The 25,671-nt window shown below is 40.5% G+C and overlaps 3 pseudogenes; 1 reads left to right on the top strand and 2 right to left on the bottom strand.

The window, feature by feature from the left end:
* Window positions 1–1,530: 1,530 nt before the first annotated feature.
* Window positions 1,531–2,349, top strand: LOC143683380 (uncharacterized; annotated as a pseudogene).
* Window positions 2,350–5,794: 3,445 nt separating this feature from the next.
* LOC143682873 (translation machinery-associated protein 16-like) lies at window positions 5,795–6,963 on the bottom strand (annotated as a pseudogene).
* Window positions 6,964–20,959: 13,996 nt separating this feature from the next.
* On the bottom strand, window positions 20,960–21,434 carry LOC143682872 (low molecular weight phosphotyrosine protein phosphatase pseudogene; annotated as a pseudogene).
* Window positions 21,435–25,671: the final 4,237 nt, after the last annotated feature.

Genomic DNA, 25,671 nt, shown 5'->3' with positions numbered 1-25,671 from the left:
CAAAATTCATGGAACTACACTACACAAACAGTGAACCCTAGGTTAAAGCATGGGCTATAGTTTATAGCACAATTATTAAAATGTGCCACCCTTTATGGTGAGTATAATTAACAGCACTGAATTATGTGTGTGGTTGAGGTAGAAAAAGTTCAGAGTCATGTATGTCACTGGAAGGAAAGCTAGAGGACAAGCATGGTAAACCCTGTGAAGGATAACTGTGACTAACAGTACAAGCATAAAAGTATTCTTTCATGAACAAGAACAAATGGATGTCATATTACAAGGAATTACTAATAGTTATTGCAAACTATGGACTATAGTTAGCAGTAACACTTTAATATTCGTTCATCAATAGTAACAGATATACCACACCAATGTTATGGGTTAATAATAGAGGGGGTAATAAGTGGTATGGGATGTTTGTTGTTGTTTTTTTATTTTGATTATTGAAAACATTCTAAAATTGACTATGGTGATGAATGCACAACTATGTGATGATACTGTGAGCCACTGATTGTATACTTTGGATGGATTGTATGGTGTGTAAATATATCTCAATAAGACTGCAAAAAAAGTGCTATCATTGATTGGAACAAATGTTCCCTATCAATGCAAGGTGTTAATGATAGCATGTTATATGGGATTCCTGTATTTTATGCCTGATTTTTCTGTAAACACACAACTTCTATAAGAGAAAAACAAAAACAAACAAAACGATTGCTAAAGGAATAATATAGAGTTTGTACACCATGGGTCTTGTCTTATCAGTGGATCATGAAAGCAAATTTAGTGGGAAATTGAAAAAAAAGATCCTGGTCCTATACTTCCCACTAAATTTGCTTGGATCTTTTTTTCAATTGAGTAGAAAAGAATGGAAAATATTAAAGCACAAGACATACATTTTGAGTATCGTTCTGTGAAAACTGTTTTTCCAGCTATATATCAGATTGAATGTGTTCTGGTCATGTTGAAAATGTATTTCTTACTGTGGATCACAAACATAAAGCTTGAGAACCACTGGCATCCCAGGGAGGAGTAAGCAATGTAAATTTGAGGAACCAGGAAAAAAGTTTCCTCGAAAGTAGAGGACCTAGAACATGGCAGGTGCTCCTAAAACGTCTGTTCAGGCTGGCATGCTACGGGACTTAAAGAGGAGGCCTAACGAAGCAAGCTGGGCTCAAAGGCCCTGGATAAGTGAGGGAAACTTCTTGGTATCCATGGGGGGGGCGCTCAGCCGATGCACCTTCAATCTGCAGTCTGTCCACTTTGTTCCAAGTCCCGGCAACCACTTTAACCCAAGCTTGGTCTGGACCACTGCAAACATACCAAGCTGGTATTTCCTTTATTCCAGCCCCCTGTATCAATCAGGAATGTGTTCAGCGATAACAGGAGTCCCTACCTCAGTGGTTTAAACAAGTGGGAGATTTATGTTTCTCATCTAACAAAAAGTATCCGAAGAGTCCTCGAGGCGCCAGTGCTCTGCAGTGTTGGAATCTTTTTGCTAGTCAGCCCGTGTGCATGTGTGAGGTCATGACCTCAAACGACTATATCCAACAAGCAACTCAAAGCTATGGGGCCTACCCCACCCAGCCTGGGCACGGCGACTTGCAGCAGAGCAGTCAACCCTAGGACAGCAGAGTTATGGCGGTTACGGCCGATCAGCAGACACTTGAGGCGATGGCCAGAGCAGCTATGGTTCTTCTTATGGCCCGACCCAGAACAGTAATGGCACCCACCCGGTCAACTCCCCAGGGATGTGGCTCAGCTGGTGGCGATGGTGGTGGCCAGAGTTCCCCATCATCTTGCGGGCAGCAATCTTCCTATCCCAGCTACGGGCAGCAGCCAGTTCCCAGCAGCCCCTCGGGAAGCTATGGCAGCAGTTGTCAGAGCAGCGGTTATGAACAGCCCCAGAGTGGGGAGTGTGGGCAACAGCCCAGCGGTGGTGGGCAGCAGCAAGGCTCCTATTGTCCTTCTCAGGCCTGTCGACGGCAGAGCAATACAGAGTGGCAGTGGGGGGGATGGGCAACACGGACAAGGTCAGTGCCCCGTGAGTGGTGGCGGTGGACCAGAGTGGTGGTGGTGGGGCTACAGGGGAGGCCAATAGGACCATGGGGGCAACGGCCAGGGCGGCGGCGGTTACAGCTGGAACAGTGGTGACTATGAACCCAGTAGTCGTGGAGGTGGCCATTGAGGCAGAGGCAGCATGGGCGGAAGTGATTGTGGTGGCTTCAATAAGTTTGGTGGCCCTCAGGACCCAGGATCGTGTCATGACTGAATCATTCAGACAGCAACACCATCTTTGGGCAAGGTTTGGATGTACCTACGATGGAATATTATGCCGCAGTATGACAGAATGATGTCCTGAACCACATGACAAGATGGATAAGCCATGGGACATAAGGCTGAGTGAAATAAGCCAGACACAAAAGGACAGATACTGTATGACTCCACTTTTATGAGCATGGTAAAGGTAAAATCAGGGGCTTATAATACAGAATATAGGGGACCTAGAGATACATAGAAGCTAGAGATGAGTGAACATTACGCTAATGAGGTTGAAGTTAAATGTAAGGGAATAGATAGAAGTGAAGGTTGTTCTCTAGTGGGTCTGTAACTAATATTATCATATTGAAGATGAACAAGATTGAAAGGGGTTGTATAGACCTACGTGTCCCACCGATGATCACTAGAAATATAAATTAGTTCTTGCAAGAATTACTTTAAAGATATGATTCATGTACAAAGAGTGTTAAAGTCCAGGGTGCGGGGGGAAGACTGCTATAGTATGTTATGGGCTATGTTTAAAAGGAAACCATCAGCACTACCACAGCAACAGCAGAGGTAAATAATCGGGGGAGGGACAAGAGTTAAAGGAAGGTTTAGATTTCCTATTTGGTGAGGGTGTGTTTATTGGTTATCTTTCTCTTGGAAACAATGAAATTATCTAAAATTGAGAGTGCTGGTGGACTGTGGACTTTGGGCATTATATGTAATGCCTAATGAATGTAGGTGGCTGAAGGATGCACTGACTGAGAAGTAGATTGGTGAGTGATGGTGTATACATATGATCAAATATTGTGCCGCTGTAAAAAGGAACAAAGTCATGAGACATGCAGCGATGTGAATGAACCTGTGAGACATCTGGTGAGATAGAATAAGCCAGAAATGAAAGAACAATTATTGTATGGTCTCCTTTAGAAAATGCTTACAAGAAAAGGGGGACCTAGATTGTAAGCTCTTATAGCAGACACATTTAGTCCAGAGTGGTAATTATTATTTCTGGATTTTGAGATGCTGTTTTATATATCTATAACCTTGTATTTAAAGATAAGAGTGAAGCCACTCAGGTCAGGATTAAGGTATTTCAGAACACAGAGGTGAGGAAGACTTTGTCAATATTTTAGAACCGCACCTACTCTTTGAGACCAAAGGAAGAAAGGCTTATTTTGTCTGGAACTGAAATTTTCTGTAGCACATAATCTAACTCAACCTGTCTGGATAGCTTATTTAAACATTTGAAACACAGGGAGCCCAGAATAAGAATGAGGGCCTTTAATCCTGTATAGATTATTGCAATGCCTGGATACATCCTAGAATATTGTAAGCAGATAATCCAAAAGTATTGGCAAGGTCCCTTGAGGGATGGAGGAAAAATTATGCAACTATTAGACCTTACCATCAGGGAATCCCCTGATAATGTGTCAAATTTTAGGGACACCCAAATCAATAGGCCAGGCCCTTGATCATGAGGCTTACTCTTACGAAGCTTATGTAGGTAGCAGAGAAGCTTAGCCTACCTATAGGCATGCCTAAGAGTTACTTCTGGAGGACCTCTTTTGTTGCTCAGATGTGGACTCACTCTCTCTAAGCCCAACTCTGTAAGTGAAATCATTGCCCTCCCCACTACATGGGACATGACATCCAGGGATGAAAGTCTCCCAGGTAACATGGGAGATGACTCCCAGGGTTGAGTCCGGTCCTGGAACCATGAGATCAACAATTTCATCCTGACCAAAAGAGAGAAAAGAAGTGTAACTAATAAAGTATCAGTGGCAGACAGTTCAAATAGAGTCGAGAGGCCACTCTGGAGGTTGCTTTCATGCAAGCTTCAGCTAGACCTTGCTACCTATCATAACCTGCCAACCCCCAACCAGGACCATTCCAGCCAATAATAAGAACACCTGTATTTTATGCATAATTTTATGCATAATTTTATGCACAGGGAATCCTGTATTTTATGCATAATTATTCCGTTCTCTAATAAAACCACAATGTCTCTAATAAATTTAAAAAAAAGCAATGAATTACTGATATAAGTTAAAACATGGATGAATCTTGAAAACATTTCACTATGTGAAAGAACCCAGTCTCAGAAGTTTTCATATTGTACGATCCTATTTATATGGAATGTCCAGACTAGGCAAACCCATAGAGACAAAGGATATTGGTGGCTGCCAGCGACTGGAGAGGGGGCGGAAATGAGGAGGGAGTGCTAATGAGTATGGGTTTGTTTTTGTTGTTGCTGTGTTTTAGGTGATCAAAATGTTCTAAAATTGATCACAGTGATGGTTGTGCAACCGTGTGACTATACTAAAACCATTGAGTTAAATGGATGCATTGTATGGTATATCTCAATAAAGCTGTCATGAAGAAGAAAATGGGTTTGATGTTTAGAGGATTAGTGTGACACAGCTACTGAAAGACAGTGTTGCCATCAACTCAGCTTAAGAACTATCCACATGCTCCAAAGCTGCGTTTTGCTTTGGGTTTTGCCCTTTCATAGGGGTTGAAGAAAGTGGCTAAAGACATTAGAGGGGAAATAAAGCCTGTGGTTTCACAGGGCTGGTTTTAATCAGCCGAGATTTGACGGGAGTAACATCAGCGCTGCAAACACTGATAACTGATATTACGATTTTCTCTGCTTTTAACCCCAGACTGAAGGTATGTGGCTTCCCTGACAGAAACGCATTTGCGTCCCTGTCCCTGGCAGGCTGCGGTGAGCGAGTGCTCCGTGAGGATGCCAGATGGGGAAAGGCGAGAGGCTGGGGGCTGAGCAGCTGCCTCAGGGATTCTTCTCTGCTGGAAGCAAGGCTGAGAGCCTCGGGGCTTTGTGGGCAGGCCATAGAAGTGAGAGGAAAGAGAGTGGGGTGGGTTCTAGCTCCCATCTGGCCATTCCAGTTTGAGGGTCCAGATGGTCAAGTACTCACTGACAGATCCTTGCAAACCTGAGGTGAGATCTTCAGGTCACGCCGTTTTACACTTTCCAGATGTTCTAACTTATGTTGCTTCTTCCCTCTATAAAGTGCAAAAAGAATAGAGGAAAAAAAACCCACTGACACAACATTTTTCAGTTAGAGCTAAAAAAAAAAAACCCTCATTGACATAATGTTTTCCAGTTAGAATAGGAAAAATTAAAAATAAAAGAAGTATCCACAGGACCCTTTTAGAAACAGAATGCTGTCCATGCCCCAAAATGTGAGATTAGGTAATTATCAGTAAAGATGAGGTAAAGAATTAAAACGTTTTCTGTCCTCATAAATATCACATTGTCCTGAAAATTCAGGTTAAAAGGGTTTTGCAGATCACTTCATATCCACCTTAGCATTGTAACATAAATGATAAAGTAAACTCGGTTTTTAAGTAAAAACCAAAATGTCATTTTTGAAACTACAAACAGGAGTGTCTTCATGTAAGAGAATACTCTAATAGCAAATTCCTGTATCTAGACTATACATATAATCCACAAGAGTATAACTTGAAGCTCTTTATTTATTTTAAACTCCAATAAAGACAATTAAGCCACTGCAGTCATTTCCTCATCTGAGTCATCTATTTCGCCTTTTAGTTGCAACTCCCCTCAATCTTTATCTACAGTTGTAATGTTTTTCCTCTTGCACTTCTTGGGAGCTGCATCATTAGAACAGATTTTTCTCATTTTGTTTGGCAATTTTTTCAGCTCAATATCCTATTCCCTAAAGGTTTTCAGATAACTTGCATTTACAATGCCTGTGATCTCAAAACCATCCCCTTCACAATGGGGCCATCCCGAGCCATCGAATGCTGGATGAAGCCTCCCGGGAACCGAGCTCCTTCCCTGCCTGACCGATGCTGTTATGTAACTCAGCCTGCTCCAGTTCATCACATAATCGATTTAAATACCTTTCAATTAATAAGACAAAATAAAGTGTCAGTGGCTGAGAGATTTCAAACAGAGTCAAGAGGTTATCCTGGAAGTTATTCTTACGCATTGTATAGATATCCCTTTTTAGTTTAGAGTGCATTGGAGTAGCTGGAGGGAAGTGCCCTGAAACTGTAGAGCTGTGTTCTGGTAGCCTCGATTCTTGAAAACGATTGTGTAAAGATAGAACTTTTACAGTGTGACTGTGTGATTGTGAAGACCTTGTGTCTGATGCTCCTTTTATCCAGGGTATTGAAAGATGAGTAAAATATATGGATATAAATAAATAACAGGGGGAATAAAGGGTAAAATAAATTGGGTAGATAGAACTACTAGTGGCCAATGAGAAGGAAGGGTAAGGGCTATGGGGTGTATGAAGTTTTTTATTCTTTTTATTTCTTTTTCTGGAGTGATGCAAATGTTTTAAAAATGAGCACAGTGATGAACACACAAGTGTGTGATGATATTGTGGGTCCTTAATTGTATGCCATATATGGAATATATGCGTGAAGATTTCTCAATAAAAACATTAAAAAAAATAACTTACAGTTAATTTGCAAGCATCTTTCTTTGAATATCCTACTTTTGGAGGATCAAAGTGATTGTGAAACCACTGTAGTTTTTCACCAATAATGTTGAGATGCAAGGCCTTTTAATTCTTTAATTTTTCCTTTTTTTTTTCTTGTGTGTGGGCCTCTCTCGTAACTTGAGCTGCATTTCTACTCTACGGATAAATGACCTTTTTTCTCCCATCTTGTACTTTTTCCCTTTGATGTTTTAGACATGGTAAGGGCCTTCACGCTGCAGACAGGGCAACCGCACTCCTGTCCAAATACATATGGGGCCTACAAGAAAAGTCCCCACTGCTCTTAAGAGCAAACTGAAATCTTAAAATTGCTTAGAAGAGTGGGACATGATCTGATCCTCCTAACTGTGGGCTCCTTCTGGGGCCAAAATCTTGCTCCCAACCCTCCAGTCACCCCAGCCTCTCAGTTACTGGCACAGCCCAACTCTGTCCTGGGCTCTGGGCCTTAGCAGCCACTGTTCCTTCTACTAGAACTCTGTTCCCCCTGCTTCTTCAGTGACGGGCTCATTCTTGTCCCACTGGTCTCAGCTCACATATCATCCTGCAGACGTGCCTCCTTGACCACAGAGAAAGGAGGTGGCTCTCTGATATCTTCTATCCCAGGCTGTGGTGTGTTTCTTTCATATACCTTACCATGATTTGTAATGATTTTGGTTGTTTACTTTTTTTTTTCCCAGTTTTAGTGTGGTAACATGTACATTTCCTATATTAACCACTTCCAAGTACACAACGTTGTGGTGTTAATTCCATTCACAATGTTGTGCTACCAGCACCATCATCCATTACCAAAACTCTTCCATCACACCAACCAGAAAGAAACCCTGGATGCATTAACTCCACATTCCTAATACTGCTGCCCCTGATACCCTGTAGTTTTCTTTCCATCTCTATTCATCCAAGTGAGATCATACAGTAGTTGTCCCTTTGTGTCTGACTTATTGCATTCAATCACTCAACATGATGTCTTCAAGGTTCATCCATGTTTTTGGCATGTATCAGAACTTCATTCCTTCTTACAGTTGAATAGTATTCCATTGTACGTATAGACCACATTTTGTTTATCCATTCATCAGTTGATGGACACTTGGTGATTGCTCATCTCTGCCATTGTGGTTTTAGTTGTTTTTCCCACTAGAAGTTCTTAAGCTCCACCACGGCAGGAGCATGTTGCTTCATACCTGTGTCCCCAATAGCCCAGCACATCATAGGCCTTCAATAAATTATGTATGATAGAGGGAATGGGGGGCAGTGCGATGGTGGCTCAGCAGGCTAGAATTCTCGCCTGCCATGCCAGAGACCCAGGCTCAATTCCTGGTGCCTGCCCACGTGGGAAAAAAGTAACAAGAGTGAATGGGCATGGTATCTGATATTTTCTGTGGGTTAAATTTATTTTTAACTATGTGTTGGATGAAAGGAGGAAGAGCAAGCCTGGCCTTTCTGCCTGGGGTTGGGAGAACCTGGGGACAGTCACCACCACAAATTGCCTTGGATAGTAATCCCTGCCCCTGGGGCTCAGTGGGGACATCATCCTGCTTCCCTTAAGCCACTTACTGTCCTCACTGGCATGGAATAAAGGTGATCATCTGAGGGGTGAGTTTCTTAGTGGTTCTAGTACAAGTTTTGTGAAGCAGGAGGAATGGAAACAATTGTGCAACTTGAAATTGGTCAGAGTTTAGTCATCCTCAGTAGGCTACTGTGTGTACTCTTGTGACTGCTACACGCTCCACCTAGTTCACTAAATCAAGTCATCCAAATGCATTCACCGCAGGAGATAAAGCAATCCGCAGAAACTGAGTTATTCTAACAGGCTTGCAGAAGGGGTAATCACTCCAACCATCATTTATCACAAAGGCTGCACTGTTCACTAAAAGAACTTCCAAATGGAAATTAGAACCTGCTCCAGGTCTCTAATATAGAGCCAGGAGTAAAAAAGAGTCTGTTATAGTCCCTGTGTTTAACATGAAACCTTGAGATGCAGACCAGATTCCCTGTGCTGGCTGCCCATAAACATCTCCTGGTCTGAAAAACCCATGCCTGCCAGATGGCCAGAAAAAAAAAAAAGCAATATTATTCCAAAACATCTAAGTTTATGCAAAGGCAGATAGACCAACTAATCAAAAATGAGAATAAAACGAGAGTTAGTGAAGCTCCATCATTAAAATCTGTTTCAAAAATTATTTGTGGCTTCTGCCCCCCAAATTTTCTGGTCCTCTAAATAGGTTTAAGAGGAGCACAAATCTTAAGTTTGTGTGCTTCTGCTAAATGAATAAATGGACAGAGTCGGCTAGTAGTTTCAAGAATTAGATGAGAGCTTTTGCCGCTACAAGAAATCCAAATATTAGCTTTCACATTTTTCTCATTTTAGAATCATAGGTGTGCCTTATTTTAACAGACCACATGTTCCTGGAAGGTTGTATGCTAACAATATTTTTGGAAATGGGATCATCTAAAACCTCAAGGCACCAAGTATTTTTGGTTCCTTATGCTGAAGTTTGTTTACAATATTAATAAATCTGTTTTTAATGAAAATATTTGCTTTCTAATTTTTCTATCTCTGTAAAAGCAGATTTTAGGGGCTCAGATTTATTTTGAAGATTCTGGAAATTCATCACTATTAAAACAGTAAGTAGCTGACAAAATAGAAATTTTGGCATTATATAAAACACTGAAGGGGATTAAATCAGTGGAATGGAAAAGTCTTAACTTAGTATTGCTCAAGAAGTAATAATGTGGCAAGGACCCTGAAAATGGAATTATGGCCCTCTTTCTTTTCAGTTTGTTTTTTTTTCCTTCTTAAACCTTTTTTTATCCCCGCTATTCCAGAGGACTCCACATGTCAAATGGATAAGTCTGCTGTTTGGGAATCCTGACCCTCCTCCTCTGCTCCAAACATAAAAGTTATCCCTCCCCCCTGCCTCCCCTCAAAGTTCCCATTTCTACCAGGCAGTCTTTTCTTGAACAAAACATTGGACTTTAACAAAAGCGTCTGAGGAACTAATGTGAACACTGGTGGCAATAGTCTTTGTCATTTGTGCTGGGAATACTTCATTTTTAAAAAGACCACACAGAGGAAGCAATGTTTTAGCTCCAAGGACCAATTCCTCTGTGAGTGGATTTTAGAAAGGACGTTTGACATGTATTTATCTCTGCTCTTTCCCCAAGCCCCACTTCAATGAGAGTAAAGAAAAAGGGGTATGAAGTCAAAAGGACAAGGAAAGTAAGACAGAAGACAATAAAAAACAAACAGCAACAACAATAACAACAAAAAACAAGAAATATCAACACAATTTTAGAAAATGGAGAGCAAGTGGAAGAGTGAGCAGAGCTTAGATGTCTGAACGTCAAATGCCTACAGAGGGAGATGCATTCTTACCAATTTGTATTTTACGGTCCTAGAAAGACCCAGGAGTTGAAGGTTCCAAGCACTGAAGAAGGCAGGGATGAGAAAGAGGCTGAATATAGGATGGTTGATTGAAATGCCTGAAGAAGCCACAGTTAGAGACCCTCAAGCCCTCTCTCCTCATCCCACACTGCTAAGGGGATGGCATTCTGTTTTGGTTTGCTAAAGCTGCCGGAATGCAATATACCAGAAATAGATTAGCTTTTACAAAGGGGATTTGTTAGGTTATAGATTTACAGTTCTAAGGCCATGTGAATGTCCAAATTAAGGTAGCAACAAGAGGACACCTTCACTCAAGAAAGGCAGATCACATCTGGGGTTTCTCTGTCACATGGTGATGTCTCCCAGCTTCTGTGGCTTCAAATGGCTCTCTCAGCTTCTGGCATCTCCTGAGGCACCCTCCTTCTGTATCTCCAAACGTCTGCACTTGGTTTCATCTCTCTGCTCTCTGTGTCAGCTCTGAGCATTCTCATTTTATTCTCATTTTATTCTATTCATTTCATTCTATTCATATAAGACTCCAGTAAAAGGATTAAGACCCACCTTCAATGGACGGGGTCACATCTCCATCTAATCAAAAGGCCCCACCCACAATTGGATGGGTCACATCTCCATGGAACCAACCTAATTAAAAGGCCCCACCCTACAATAGGTCTGCCCCCACATGATTGGATTAGAAGGACATTGCTTTTCTAGGGTATACAACAGTTTCAAACCAGTATACCATCTTTACCTCTGCAGGAGGTTGCTATCTGTGGAGAGGTTGATCTGGAAAGTCTCCAAACCCGGGAACACCTGATACCACAGAAGGCAAAGGAAAGTGCCATAACTAAAATTGGGATTAAGTAAAAGTCTGCATAGTGAGTGGCAGGACCTACGTAGCTCTCTAGCACCCAATGGGCTCTCGCAATTGCTGCAGGGAAAGCTATCCCTTCCCTCCACCCAATCTCATGCTGCACCCTCACCCCCAACCTTGTGGCAGATCGTAGTTTCCAAAGATGGCTGCTCCAATGTATGCTGTTTTTACAATGTGATATCCACATTCTTCCATCAGAGTTGGTTTTTTTTGAAAGGGAAAATGAAGGCATTAACTTTAAATGCCCTCATTTCTTTGTCAATAAAAAAGCAGGCAGACATCAGATTTGTATCTCAATTTTATTTTTATAATCCTAAATTTATTTTGAAAACAACCTTTTCTAATATATACCCAAATGAATTTGACATTACAGTTATCTCAAAGTACCCAGCAATTACCTATAAATGAAACACTGATAAAAGAATACCACATATTATTTAAGTGCTTCAACATAATAGAATTCCCCTTTTCCAGATTTTTAAACTATTTTTTCCCATAGAAGCCAATATATAATATTAGACATTTGGGTTATATGTACATATAAAGCATACACATTTGTCACAGTGAGCATAAGATGAAACAGTATACAAGGTGCTTTCTGGATATAATTAAATTTTCAGAGGCAAAGTGGTCCAAATGGGAGCAAAAAGTTGATTTCCTCATGAAATAAACTAGATGAAGAAAAATTAAGACTAATGCTAAAAATTTATACTATAAATCATTCTCTTTCCTTTTATCACATAGTTGTGTTTTCCTCTCCATGATCATTTTTAGAATATTTGCATCACTCCAGAAAAAGAAAAAAAAAGAACTCATACATTCCATACCTCTTACCTCTCCCTCTCATTGACCAATAGTATTTCAATTTACACAATTTTTACCCTTTCTCTCCCCCTACTATTTATTTATTTTTATGCTTTTTTTTACTCAACTGTCAATACCCTGGACAAAAGGTTTTCATATAGTTACTTTGGAAAAGCTATATAGTTAGACAGTCTTCTTCAAGAATCAAGGCTAAGACTTCCAGGAAGGCGGCCGAATAGACTAGCTTGAGCTTAGCCCTGCATGGAAAAATTAGAGAAGGGACAGGAGGGCGACTGAGGTGGCGATTCAGGAGTGCGGCTGACCTGGGAGAGGTTCTGCATCACATGCCGCAGCCCTGGTTGCAGAGGCTGAGGAACTGAACGGCAGAAAGCTGGAGCTTGCCGCAGAGGCATGGAGCCCACGGGAGTGCACGGAGGGAGTCTGGGGCTAGGAAGTAAGCCAGGTCGCTTTCCTTGGGTGCGCTACCCTCACCAGCGCAGCCCCATGATCTGCGACTCACTCCATATCCCACGCACCTGAACTCCATCACCCGCTTCCATTCCCCGCGCTCTAGATGCCCCCACCCCAACAACCCCCAGTGCACGTACCTGCCCCACACCCCAAACCCAATGCAGCCCAACCCACCTTTCCTGCACCCCTCCAGAGCACTACCTCCCCCTCATTGTTCCCTGCAGGCTGTTGCCAGTGCATAAAGGCTGTGGGCACTAACCTCCATACATAGGCTGCCCCTGCCCCCCCACCCACCCATAGTGTCACACAGCCTCACTCTGCCCGCCTGAGCTCTGCGTATCTGTTTATGGTGCCTCCAGGTCCATGCATGTGCACAGACTCCCAATCACGTCATTCAGCTCTGGGAAACACACTTTACAGCAGTCCTAGAACCGTGCATGCACACAGCCCTCAGCCATACTTCTCAGTTCTGAGAAAGTGCCGACCTGCACAGCCAGGTCACATCTACCCCCAATCTACTAACGCATAATGCCAACCTGCTGCCACAGCTCTACGCATGAGCACTAAGAGCCCTGTGCCTTAGACCAGTGCACACCAGGGTTACGCCCCCCAGACTGGCGCACCCACATGGCTACATCCTCCCTGTTCGCTGGGTGCCCACGTTCACAAGCATCAGCATAACATCCCCAACCTGCGCCTCTACCTGCCCTGAAACAAATCACCACACTGAGTCCCCCACCCCATATCCTGCTCCCTGCTGTACAACCATCCCACAAACACAAGGCCTCAGACTACTGAAAGAAATCAACTCCCAAAGTAAACCAATCAAGATATTTACATGCCATAAAGACAGCAAAAGATCACTAAGCATATCACAATGCAGACAGATATAGCCCTGCCTAATGACCAAATTAAAACACCAGAGGAGACACAGACATCAGAACAACTAATCAAAGATGTTCATACAACTGAACTTAATAAGCGGGATAGCAAATGAGATAAAGGAGATCAAGAAGTCAGTAGAAGAGCATAAAGAGAAATTTGAAAGAATGAATAGAAAAATAGGGGATATCACAGAGATTAAAGACTGTTGACCAAATAAAAATCATATTAGAGGCACACAACACCAGATTTGAAGAGACATTAGAAAGAATAAGTAATATAGAGGACAGGATAATTGACTTCGAAGACTCAAAACTAAATGGCAAAAAAGATGGAAAAAAATGAATGGGACACAGGGAAATGATAGACAAAACAAAGCATGCAAATATAAGAATCATTGGTGTCCCAGAAGGAGAAGAGAGGAGTAAAGGGCGAGGAAGAGTAGTTGAGGATATAATGGGGGAAAACTTCCCAACTCTCATAAAGGACACAAATATACAAGTCAAAGAAGCCCAAAGAACTCCAAACAGAATAAATCCAAACAGGCCTTCCCCAAGGCATATACTAAATCAGCCTTTCAAATGTTTAAGAGAAGCAGAAAATCCAGAAGACAGCAAGAGAAAAACAATCTACTACATACAAGGGAAACCAAATAAGACTGAATTTAGACTACCCAACTAGCACCCTGGAGGTGAGAAGACAGTATTATGATACATTCAAGATCCTGAAAGAGAAAGAATTCCAGCCAAGAATTCTGTCCCCAGCCAAGTTGTCCTTCAAAATTGAGGGAGAGATTAAAGTTTTCACAGGCAAAGAAGAACTGAAAGAATTTGTCAACAAGAGACTTGTCTAACAAGAAATACTAAAAGGAGTTTTGCCAGCTGAAAAAAAAAAAGACAGGAGTGGGAGGTCTGGAGGAGGGCACAGAATTGAAGAGTACCATTAAGGGTAATTTAAAGACTACAAAGAGAAAGAGGGAAAAGAATATATATAGATCTGACAGATAAAATAAAAAAAAGATAAGATTGTGGGATCAAGAAATAAATTTTCAGTAATAACTTTGAATGTTAACAGACTAAACTTACCAATTAAAAGATACAGATTGGCAAAATGGATTAAGAAACATAATCCAGCTATATGCTGCTTATAAGAGACTCAAATTAGATCCAAGGATACAAATAGATTGAAAGTGAAAGGATGGAAAAAGATTTTCCACACAAGTTGTAACCAAAAAAAGAGCAGGAGTAGCTATACTAATATCAGGCAAAATAGACTTTGAATGCAAAGACATCATAAGAGACAAAGAAGGACACTATATAATAATTAAAGGGTCAGTTCACCAAGAAGATATAACAATCATGAATGTTTATGCTCCCAATCAAGGAGCTCCAAAGTACATGAGACAGATATTGGCAAAGCTGAAGGGAGCAACAGATGTTTCAACAATAATAGTAAGAGACTTCAATACATCACTCTCCTCTATAGACAGAGCAACAAGACAGAAGATCAACAAGGAAATAGAGAAGCTAAATACCTTGATAAATTAATTAGACCTAACAGATATATATAGGTCATTGCACCCAAAAGCACAAGGTTATACATTCTTCTCTAGTGCTCAGGGAACATTCTCCAGGATAGATCATATACTGGGGCACAAAACAGGTCTTTATAAAATTTAAAATGTTGAAATTATCAAGACACTTTCTCTGATCACAATGGGATGAAGCTGGATCTTAATAACCACCAAAGAATGAGAATATTCCCAAATATATGGAGATTAAGCAAAACACTCTTAGACAACCAGTGAGTCAAAGAAGAAACTGCTAGAGAAATCTGTAGCTATCTGGAGATGAATGAAAATGAGAATACAACTTATCAGAACTTATCGGATATGGAAAAGGCTGTGCTGAGAGGGAAATTTATTGCCTTAAATGCCTATATTAAAAAACAAGAAAGAGCAAAAATCAAGGACTTAACAACAAATCTGGAGAACTTGAGAAAGTACAGCAAACCAACCCCAAAGCAAATAGGAGAAGAGAAATAACAAAGATTAAAGCACAGATAAATGAATGGGAGAACAAAAGAACAATAGAAAGAATCAATAAAACCAAAAGTTAGTTTTTGGAGAAAATCAATAAAATTGATGAGCCATTAGCAAGACTGGCAAAGAGAAAAGGAGAGAGAATGCAAATAAACAAAATCAGAAATGAGAAGGGATGCGTTACCACAGACCCTGAAGAAATAAAAGAAATAATAAGAGGATACTATGAACAACTATATGCTAATAAACTAGACAACTTAGATGAAATGGACAAATTCCTGAAGACACACAAATAAGCTACACTGACTCAGGAAGAAATAGAAGATCTCAACAAACCAATAGGAAGTGAAGAGATTCAATCAGTCATCAAAAATCTTCCTACAAAGAAAGCCCGGGACCAGATGGCTTCACACAGGAATTTTAGCAAACATTCCAGAAAGAACTAACACCAAACCTGCTCAAACTTTCCCCAAAAGCTTCATTTTATGAAGCTAATATCATTTTAATTCCAAACCTGGGTAAATATGCTACAAGAAAGGAAAACTTCAGGCCAATTTCTCTAATGAACATAGGTGCAAAAATTCTCAATAAAATATTAGCAAACTGAATCCAACAGCACATTAAAAGAATTATACAACATGACTAAGTGGGGTTTATACCAGGGATGCAAGAATGGTTCAACATAAGAAAATCAATTCATGTAATACAGCACATTAACAAATTGAAAGGGAAAAATCACACGATCATCTCGACTGATGCTGAAAAAGCATTCAACAAAATTCAACATCCTTTTCTGATAAAAAATACTCCTAAAGATAGTAATCAAAAGTAACTACCTCAGTATGATAAAGGGAATGTATGAAAAACCGATAGCCAGCATCGTACTCAATGGAGAGAGACTGAAAGCTTTCCCCCTAAGATCAGGTACAAGACAAGGATGCCCACTGTCACCACTACTCTTCAACATTGTGCTAGAAGTTCTAGCTAGAGCAACCAGGCAGGACAAAGAAATAAAAGGCATCCAAACTGGAAATGAAGAAGTAAAACTCTCATTATTTGCAGATTATATGATACTATATTAGGAAGGTCCTGAGAAATCTACAGCAAAGTTACACGAGTTAATAAACAAATTCAGCAAGGTGGCAGGATATAAAATTAATCTCCAAAAATCAGTAACATTTCTATACACAATCAGTGACCTAGCTGAGGAGTCAGTCAAAGACAAAATTCCATTCAAAATAGCAACTAAAAGAATCAAATACTTAGGAATGAACTTAACCAGGGACGTTAAGGACTTGTACACAGTTTGCTAGCTGCCGGAATGCAATATACCAGAAATGGAATGGCTTTTAAAAGGAGGAATTTAATGAGTTGCTTGTTTACAGTTCCAAGGCCAAGAAAATATCCCAATTAAAACAAGTCCATAGACATGTCCAATTTACGGCATCTGGGGAACAATACCTTGGTTTAAGGCCAACAATGTTCAACGTTTCTCTCTCAGCTGGAAGGGCACATGGCAAACATGGCAGCATCTGTTGGCTTTCACGTGGCTCTACCAAAAAGGAACTTTCTCCAAAATGTTTCCTCTTTTAAAGGATTCCAGTAAGCAACTCCACCTTCAGTGGGTGGAGACACACCTCCATGGAAATCACCTAATTAAAAGTTACCACCCACAGTTGGGTAGGTCACATCTTCATGGAAATAATCCAAATGCTCCCACCTAGCAATAATGAATGAGGATCAAAGGGCATGGCTTTTCTGGGGTCCACCACAGATTCAGACCAGCACACAAACCAAATGCCCTTCAACAGACGAGTGGATCAACAAAATGTGGTATATACATACGATGGAATATTATGCAGCAGTGAGAAAAAAGACGTTCTGAAGCACATGACAAGATGGATGAGCCTTGAGGACATAACGCTGAGTGAAATTAGCCAAGCACAAAAGATAGATGCTTTATGATTCCACTTTTATGACCAGCATAAAAGTATAATCAGAGGATTATAATACAGAATATAGGGGACTTAGAGATACATAGAAGCTAGAGAGGGGTGAACCGCTAGCTAATGAGGTTGAATTCCAATGGAAGGGAATAGATAGGAGCAGAGGTGATTCTCTAGTGGGTCTAGAAGTAATATTACCATATCGAAGATGAACAAGATTGAAAAGGGTTGTATAGATTTACGTGTCCCACTGATTCACACTAGAAATATGAATTAGTGCTCATAAGAATAACTTCAAAGATATGATTCTTGTATAAAGTGTTTAAGTCCAGCATACAGGGGAAAACTGCTATTGCATGCTATGAGCTATGTTCAAAAGGAAACCATCAGCACTACCACAGCAACAGCAGAAGTAAATAATGGGAGGAGGGACAAGAGTTAAGAGGAGGTTTAGATTTCCTATTTGGTGAGGATGTGTTTATTGGTTTTCTTTCTCTTGGGAACAATGACATTATCTAAAATTGAGATTGCTGATGGACTGTGGACTTGGGCCCTCTACATGATGCCCGATGATTGCAGGTGGCTGAAGGATGCACTGACAGGGAAGTGGATTGACTAACGATGGCTTATACTTATGAACAAAGGTTGTGCTGCTACAATAAGAAACAAAGCTGTGAGGCATGCAACGATGTGAATGAATATGTGGGACATTTGGTGAGACAAAATAAGCCAGAAACAAAATAACAACAATGGTATGGTTACCCTTAGAAAATGCTTATAAAAAAAATAGGGGCCTATATTGTAAGCTTTCAGAGCAGACATATTAAGTCCAGAGTGGTGATTAATATTTCTGGATTTTGAGAGGCTGTTTTATACATATAACCTGATACTTAGAGATAAGAATGAAGCCAAATAGGTTGGGTTAAAGTAATTCAGAACATAGGGGTAAGGAAGAAAGTGTGTATATTTTAGAACCACACATACCCTTTGAAACCAATGGAAGAAAGGTTTATTTGATCTGGAACAGAAATTTTCTATAGTGCATAACCTAATTCAAACTATCTGTATAGCTCATTTGAACAGTTGAAACACAGGGAGCCCAGAATAAGAAAGAGGTCCTTTAATCCTGTATAGGTTATTGTAATGCCTGGCAACATCCTAGAGTATATTAAGCAAATAATCAAAAAGTATTGGCAAAGTCCCCTGAAGGAGGGGAGAAAGAATATGGAACTATTAAACCTTATGATCAGGGATGTGTCAAACTTTAAGGATACTCAAATCAGTAGGCCATGCCCTTGATCATGAGGTTTACTCTTGTGGAGCTTATGTACGCAGAGGAGAAGCTTAGACTACTTATAGGCATGCCTATGAGTTACTTCTTGAGGACCTCTTTTGTTGCTCAGATGTGGCCTCACTCTCTCTAAGCCCAACTGTACACGTGAAATCATTGCCCTTCCCCCTACAAGGGACATGACATCCAGGGGTGGAAGTCTCCCTGGCGACCTGGGAGATGACTCCCAGGGATGAATCCAGACCTGGAACCATGGGATCAACAATTCCATCCTGACCAAAAGGGGGGAAAAGAAGTGTAACTAATAAAGTGTCAGTGGCAGAGAGAGTTCAAATACAGTTGAGAGGGTACTCTGGAGGTTGCTCTTACACAAGCTTCAGGCAAACCTTGCTTCCTATCATAACCTGCGAACCCCCAACCAGGACCACTCCAGCCAATCCTAAAGAACACTTAGGGCAATTTGTGATTCCACAAGGGTTCCATATACTAGAGTGACTTTCCAGAAACCTACAACCTCCATGTGGGTCCCTGGTCCAGATAAGTCCTGAAACCTAGCCCAGCCTCTCCAGAACATCAAATAGTTTCATCTTCCTACCCCATATTAGTGGCAGACCCTTCCCATATAAAAAATTTAGAATTGCCATAGCCCAAACAACTCTAAAGAGAGGTATGGAAAGATCAAAGGTGATATTGGAGTTATATATAGAAGATAGGATTTAACAAATGAATATGAATGCTGAATCATTAAATTGATATCTCTTTTATTCTCCAGTATTTTAGAGCAGCTAGAAGTAAAAACTTAGTTTTTATTTACTTCTAGTTTCATAATTTTAAAAATATGAAATTGTAACTCATGTCAACATCTGAAATATGTTCTACAGCAAATTGTGGTGCTGTGCTTTGAAATTTATAGCTTTTTTGTATATATGTTAAAAAGGAGGAAAAGTCGATTGTGATGATAAAAAAATATTAAAGCCCTCTTGCCTCCTATATTCTGGAGCAGCTGGAAGGGAAAATATGAGGATCATATGGTAGCCCATGACACACTCTGGATTCTGTGCTGTAACCACTTGTTGAAGAGTGCTTTGAAAATTATTGCTTTTTTATTTCTTTGTACACGTGATTTCATGTGTACAGTTGGGCTTAGAGAGAGTGAGGCCACATCTGAGCAACAAAAGAGGTCCTCAAGAAGTAACTCATAGGCATGCCTATAAGTAGTCTAAGCTTCTCCTCTGCATACATAAGCTCCACAAGAGTAAGCCTCATGATCAAGGGCATGGCCTACTGATTTGAGTATAGCATAGTATTGTATAGTATATATGTTATACTATACAATAAAAAAAATTAAAAAAAAAAAGAATCGAGGCTACAGAAACGCAGCTTACCAGTTTCAGGTTCTTCCCTCCAGCCACTCCAAAACACCATAAACTATTGGAGTATATAGATGCATCATATCTATATAATTCATAAGAATAACTTCCAGATAACCTCTTGATTCTTTTTGAAATCTCTCAGACACTGAGACTTTGTCTCATTTCTCTCTTCCCCCTACTGGTCAGGAAGATTTTCTCACTCCCATGATGCCAGGGCCAGGCTCATCCTCAGGAGTCATGTTCCATGTTGCCAAGAAGATTTACACCCCTGGAAGTCATGTCACACATAAGTGGGGAGGGCAGTGAGTTGACCTCCTGAGTTGGCTTAGAGAGGGAGGCCACATCTGAGCAACAAAAGAGGTTCTCTGGGGGTGACTCTTAGGCATAATTATAAGTAAGCTTAGCTTCTCCTTTGCAAGAATAGGCTTCATAGAGGCGAGTCCCAAGACTGAGGGCTCAGCCTATTGTCTTTTCTTATCTTTTTGACAAACAAGTGTGCACTCTGTGTATGTGTGAATCAAAACACTTCCAATCAAGATTGTGAACTCCTATGACTAGGGAGGTATGTAATTCAATAAAAGGTTCTGGCATAAAAAAGGAGTATAGGTGAACAGAGGACTTTCATCCAACAATTTTTACATATTGGCTTAATAAAGAGATAAATTATTTAAAAGTCTCAAAGGGCCCAGATATTGACTTGGGCCTGAAAGTGATGTTTCAACTATTTATTAAGATCATAATTAAGCACATCAGAAGGCTAGCCATCACTGAATAGTACCTTAAGGTTAAACACGGAAAAGAAATTATTGTTTCAAAACAATCAAGACATTATATTTGTGGTTCTCTATTTTGTTTCTTCCACTGTTTTTGTAACTGGGGTAATAAAAGAGGTCCAATTTGCTTAAGAACATTTAATGTACCCATAAGCTGTCTGAATCAAAGATTTTTATTAGCTCTTCTGCAAATACAACATTGATTTCCATCTTCAGTTGTTTTTTAAGATAAGAAACAATAAGTTAATTGAAAAAAAAGTTGTTACCTTGAGCTATGAAACACTACACTTTTAAAACCTAGAACATCACTGTAAAGATGTTAATCTCTGGTGGCCTTCAGCAATGAATGGATGCAACTCTACTGTGACTTCTCCAAAAATGCTTTGCAGCGCCTAACACACTGCTGGTACACAGTCTCAAAATTGGAGTCATTCCCATAATAGGGATCATCAAAAATACATTGCTTTTGTGAAGCACAGCACCCAAGTAGTTCAACTTTTGCTTTGCAGTTTTTATCTTCACTACTTTTTCTATTCAAATCTCTCAGATTGCTTTCATGCATACACAGAATATAATCAAATGTGGCAAAGTCTTTGATAACCTTCCCGGCAACATGATTCATAGGAATATCATGCTTCTTCATGCAATGTTGCCCTCGATAATCAGGAGGTTTTATTTTACCTCACAATTGGATGTTGAGGCACAGCCTATCCTCCAATTATCTGCGATATTTTGATCAGTTACAAGTTTTCTGAAAACTGCTTCTGCAATGGTGACTGATAAATATTACCCAGACATACAAACAACACTGACTTGGGCAACTGTGCTGCCATCTACTCAAGCAAAAGAAAGACACAGAGTCAAAATTTTTTTGACCCATAGAGTACAGTGGAAGTAATGCTATTTGAGTTCTGAGTCTAGGTTGTAAAAGCCAATACAGCTTTCATCTGCCTCTCTCCATCTTGGGACATGTGCCTTGTGAGTTAAGACATAAATACAATGGCTCTGAAGTCACCACACTGGAGAGACCACATAGAGAAGCCACTGGAGAGAGAGAGGGGGGTGCACAAGGAGCCCCAGCTGTTCTAGTCCCCAACTATTTGACCCTTCCCAGGATCACCTGTGTGTGAGCAAATATTCAGCTTTCCAGCACTCCAGTGACACTGACTGGAGCAGAGATGTCAAGCCTTGCTCAAATTGCAGAATAAATGTTGTTCCTGTTTTCAGTCATGAAATTTTGGGTAAGTATATTATGCAGCACAAGTAACTGGAGCAAGCCCCTAGTCATCTCCCACTTGTGATGGTTAAGTTCATGTGTCAGCTTGGCCAGAGGATGGTGCCCAATTGTCCAATCAAACAAGTATTGGCCTGTTACTGCATGGATATTTCATGGACTTATATCATGTCAGTCGATTGCATCTATGAATGATTATGTCTATGAGCAACTAATGGGAGTGTCTTCCAGATTGAGAGATGTTTAATCCAGTCAGTGGAAGGCTTTTAAGGTAGAGGTGATGACTACAGCAGTTGGAAGAGAGAACAGTTCTACTTCAGCCAGCTAGCCTCTCCTACGGAATTCATCAAGACCTTCATTGGCATGCCAGCTTGCAGCCTGTCCCATGGAATTTGGACTCATGTATCCTCACAATTGCGTGAGACTTTTTATTCTTTTCTTTTCTTTTTTTTTGCATGGGCAGGCACCAGGAATCAAACCCAGGTCTCTGGCATGGCAGACGAGAATTCTGCCACTGAGCCACCATTGCACCACCCTGCATGAGACATTTTTATAAAATATCATACTATTTCCAGATATCTCCTATTGGTTCTGTTTCCCTAGAGAATCCTGACTAATACATCACCATTTTGGAAGATTCTCCCCTGAATCTGAAGAAATGAATGGCCTCAGAGGACAGACCAGCAGATAACGGCAACAAAACTACTGGATCTCCATCCAATTACCATGCAGTGAAACTCAGCAGTTGAAAATCTTCCATGCACACAGAGCTAGCAATCTAGGGCCTCTGTTCCAATATGAACATGTCTTCAGGGTGAGCACAATGCAGCAAACCAAGAGAGCAACCAGCCATTTGAGGAAAATATTTAACATGAAAGGCAAAGACTAAAACAAAGAAAAAAAGACATTTTGAAGAAACAAAGATAATGCATGGAGTAAAAGAAAACCTCAATAAAATGTACCCTAGAGAGATGAGATAGTGTATCCATAAAGCACAAACAGAATTCTATTTTTTTTAAAAGGGGGGAAATTGGAGAACAGGAAAGAATTCTTGAAAATTAAAAATAAGATAGTTGAAATAAAATTTCCATAGAAATGTTAAAAGATGATGTTGAGAAAAATCTTTTGGAAGTAGAATAAAAGTCAAAGAGGTAGAAAATAGGAGAGTGAGTGTAAGAAAATTAGGTGATCAACCAGGATTCCTAACACTGGAATAATAAGAGTTCTAAAAAAGAGTGTGGAGAAGAAAGAGGGAGAACATTATAAACTAAATAACATGATGAAATTGGCCAGAACTGAAAAACATGAGTTTCCACACTGAAATGGCCATCAGGAGCCCAGCAAAATGTAGAAGAAAGAATCCACACTGTGACACATTATCACAAAATTTCATAACACTGGGGATAAAAAGATGCTAAAATCTCTCAGAGAGGCAAAAACAGATCCCAAGTCACTTGGAATAAGAAGGGCATTGAATTTCTTCACAGCTATACTAGAAACTACAAGATAATGAGCAAAATCTTCAAAATTCTGAAGCAAGGATATTTAAAATTTTCAATGCTATATCCAAATATCAAGCAAATGTAATGATAGAATAAAGTAATTTTCAGGAATACAAGGTCCAAACAACTGGCTCCCATGCATCTTATCCCTGGAAGCTACTACATGATGTATTTCACCAAAATTAGGGAAGAACCAAGAAAAAGGATGCCACCCGACCCAGGAAAGTCAACCTACAACCCTGAAGGGAAGGAAACAAAGGGGAAGCACCGTGCAGCAAACCTAGAGAGCATCCAAACCAGAGAACTAAAAGAGGAAGCATGGTCCAGGGCCCAGGGAAGGGAAATTGATTTAGTTGATGTTTTTGACCATGTGGAAAATAGGATTCAGAAGGATTTTACAGCTCCGGTGGTGAAAATAGGTGCAGTAATCAGTTCTGAAAGTTTTACAAGTAAGGAAATGCACACTACTAATCTCAGCAGAGGATAAATCTTACCTGGTCATAATAAAGCAAACACGCAATACCAATTCAACCAATATTGTGATTTGACACTTTTGGAAGAAGTTAAATCACAAGTGGAGGAATGGAGTACTAGCTAAATTCTCATCTATCATAATAGAAAGTCAGTCTATTAAGCCTAAAATTCATAAAGCAAGATATAGATGTAAAAGCAAGTTATTTGGAAACAAGGAGCTAAATATCAGAAGAAAGCGTTAAGGGAGTTGACAGCGGTTATCTCTGGGGCATAGGTTCAGGACAGGAAATGAATTATGAGGGATGTGCAGTTTTTCAGAATCATTTGAACTTGTAAACTCTGTTCATGTTCTACTTTATTTTTTTCAAGGGAAGTCTAAGAAGTATGACAAGCCTTTGGGGAAATTTTCATGGACAAGGAAGTCTTTTTGCTGACATCAAATCATACATATGAGTCTCTGCTCATATTTATTCCTTTATTTTAATCCCACTGAGTTCAAACAGGGATTTAAATTGGCTTCTAAGATACATACAATAAGATATGATTAAACAAAATTAAAATAAGCAAGCAAGGAAGAAAGTGGGAGATAAATAAGAAGCCAGAGGCGAGTTAAGAACCAGCACAAGCATATATGAACCCTTGCTGCTGTCCTTGCTTTAGGGGAAGCCAAGTGCCAAGAGAAATTCATTTTATGTGATTCGCAATATCCGTAAGATAAAAGCAAACTGGTTCTGACTTCAGAAACAGGAACACGTCAAGTTCCTCAAACCTATTCTCCAGAGAAACAAGAAAAGCAGGTGTAAGATATTTAAAAAAGAAAAAAATTTAGTCTCTGGAAGGACATCTGCAAAAGAAAAAATAGTCAAGAAAATGTACCAAACCTTTGTAAGAACAGCAGGTGTGTGGCATTTGAGCCACAGCTTGTTCTCCATCTCCAACCGCTTAGCTTGATAGAAGATTCCCATAGGTGGGTGTGGCCAAGAAGGGGTTCATTCTCTCCTCAACTCCCAATCAATGGTGACTGTCCTTAGAGGATTACCACAGACCACCAGCATTTTTTATCCAAGTTAAGTTGAAGAGGATAAATTCCATGAGTGTGGCCAAAAGACTGAGGCTCTTTCCTCTACCCAACTCCTACCCATATGGCCAAGAACACTGGAACCCCAATTGATCTTGCCTTGATTCGCCTGTGGGCAGACCACCCAGCTCCCCACCCCCCACCCCCACCCTCTCTGGGGCAGTAAAGCTGCGAAGACCAAAGGCTTCCACCCTGCCCACCACCCAGAGTAAAGGTCCAGAAGCATTGCTGGGTGAGAGGGAGGGGGGTGGGGAGTCCATACAACAAGAAAGCTCCAAAGCCCTCCCCATAGGAACTGACCTTATTTGCAACAGAATCTGGGAAAGTTCCAGTGTAAAGTTGCTCTCGAACACAGTAGCTCCTCTTAGGAAACAAGTGCTAAACCAGGCATGGCCCCACTTGTCTGCTAGAAAGAATCAGGGAAAGAGATAGCTAAAAAAAGCGTTCCTGGGGCTAGAACAAACTTCAAAGACCTGCTTCATAAGCTACCCCTGCCCAAACTTAATCGGGTACAACTATTGAGCAATCAATGCCCCCAATCACTGCCAAGAACAACAGAGGAAGCAGCAAGTAATTAGGGGGCTGAGTATAGTATCAAGTGAGACAGACAATTTGCAGAGTGATTGGGGAAAGCCACACAGCTCACATCACTGCGTGGCAGGATGACTGTTCACTCCCAAGCCTGTGCCATCTGATCAGCAACAGCAACGGCTTCACACAGGGGAAAACAGACTTCACTAAAATAACTGAGCTAACAACAAGAGAAGCAAGCCCTGGAGAGG

Source organism: Tamandua tetradactyla, chromosome 5 (assembly GCF_023851605.1).
Source record: "Tamandua tetradactyla isolate mTamTet1 chromosome 5, mTamTet1.pri, whole genome shotgun sequence".
NCBI lineage: Eukaryota > Metazoa > Chordata > Mammalia > Pilosa > Myrmecophagidae > Tamandua > Tamandua tetradactyla.
This window is presented reverse-complemented; position numbering and strand designations above follow the sequence as displayed.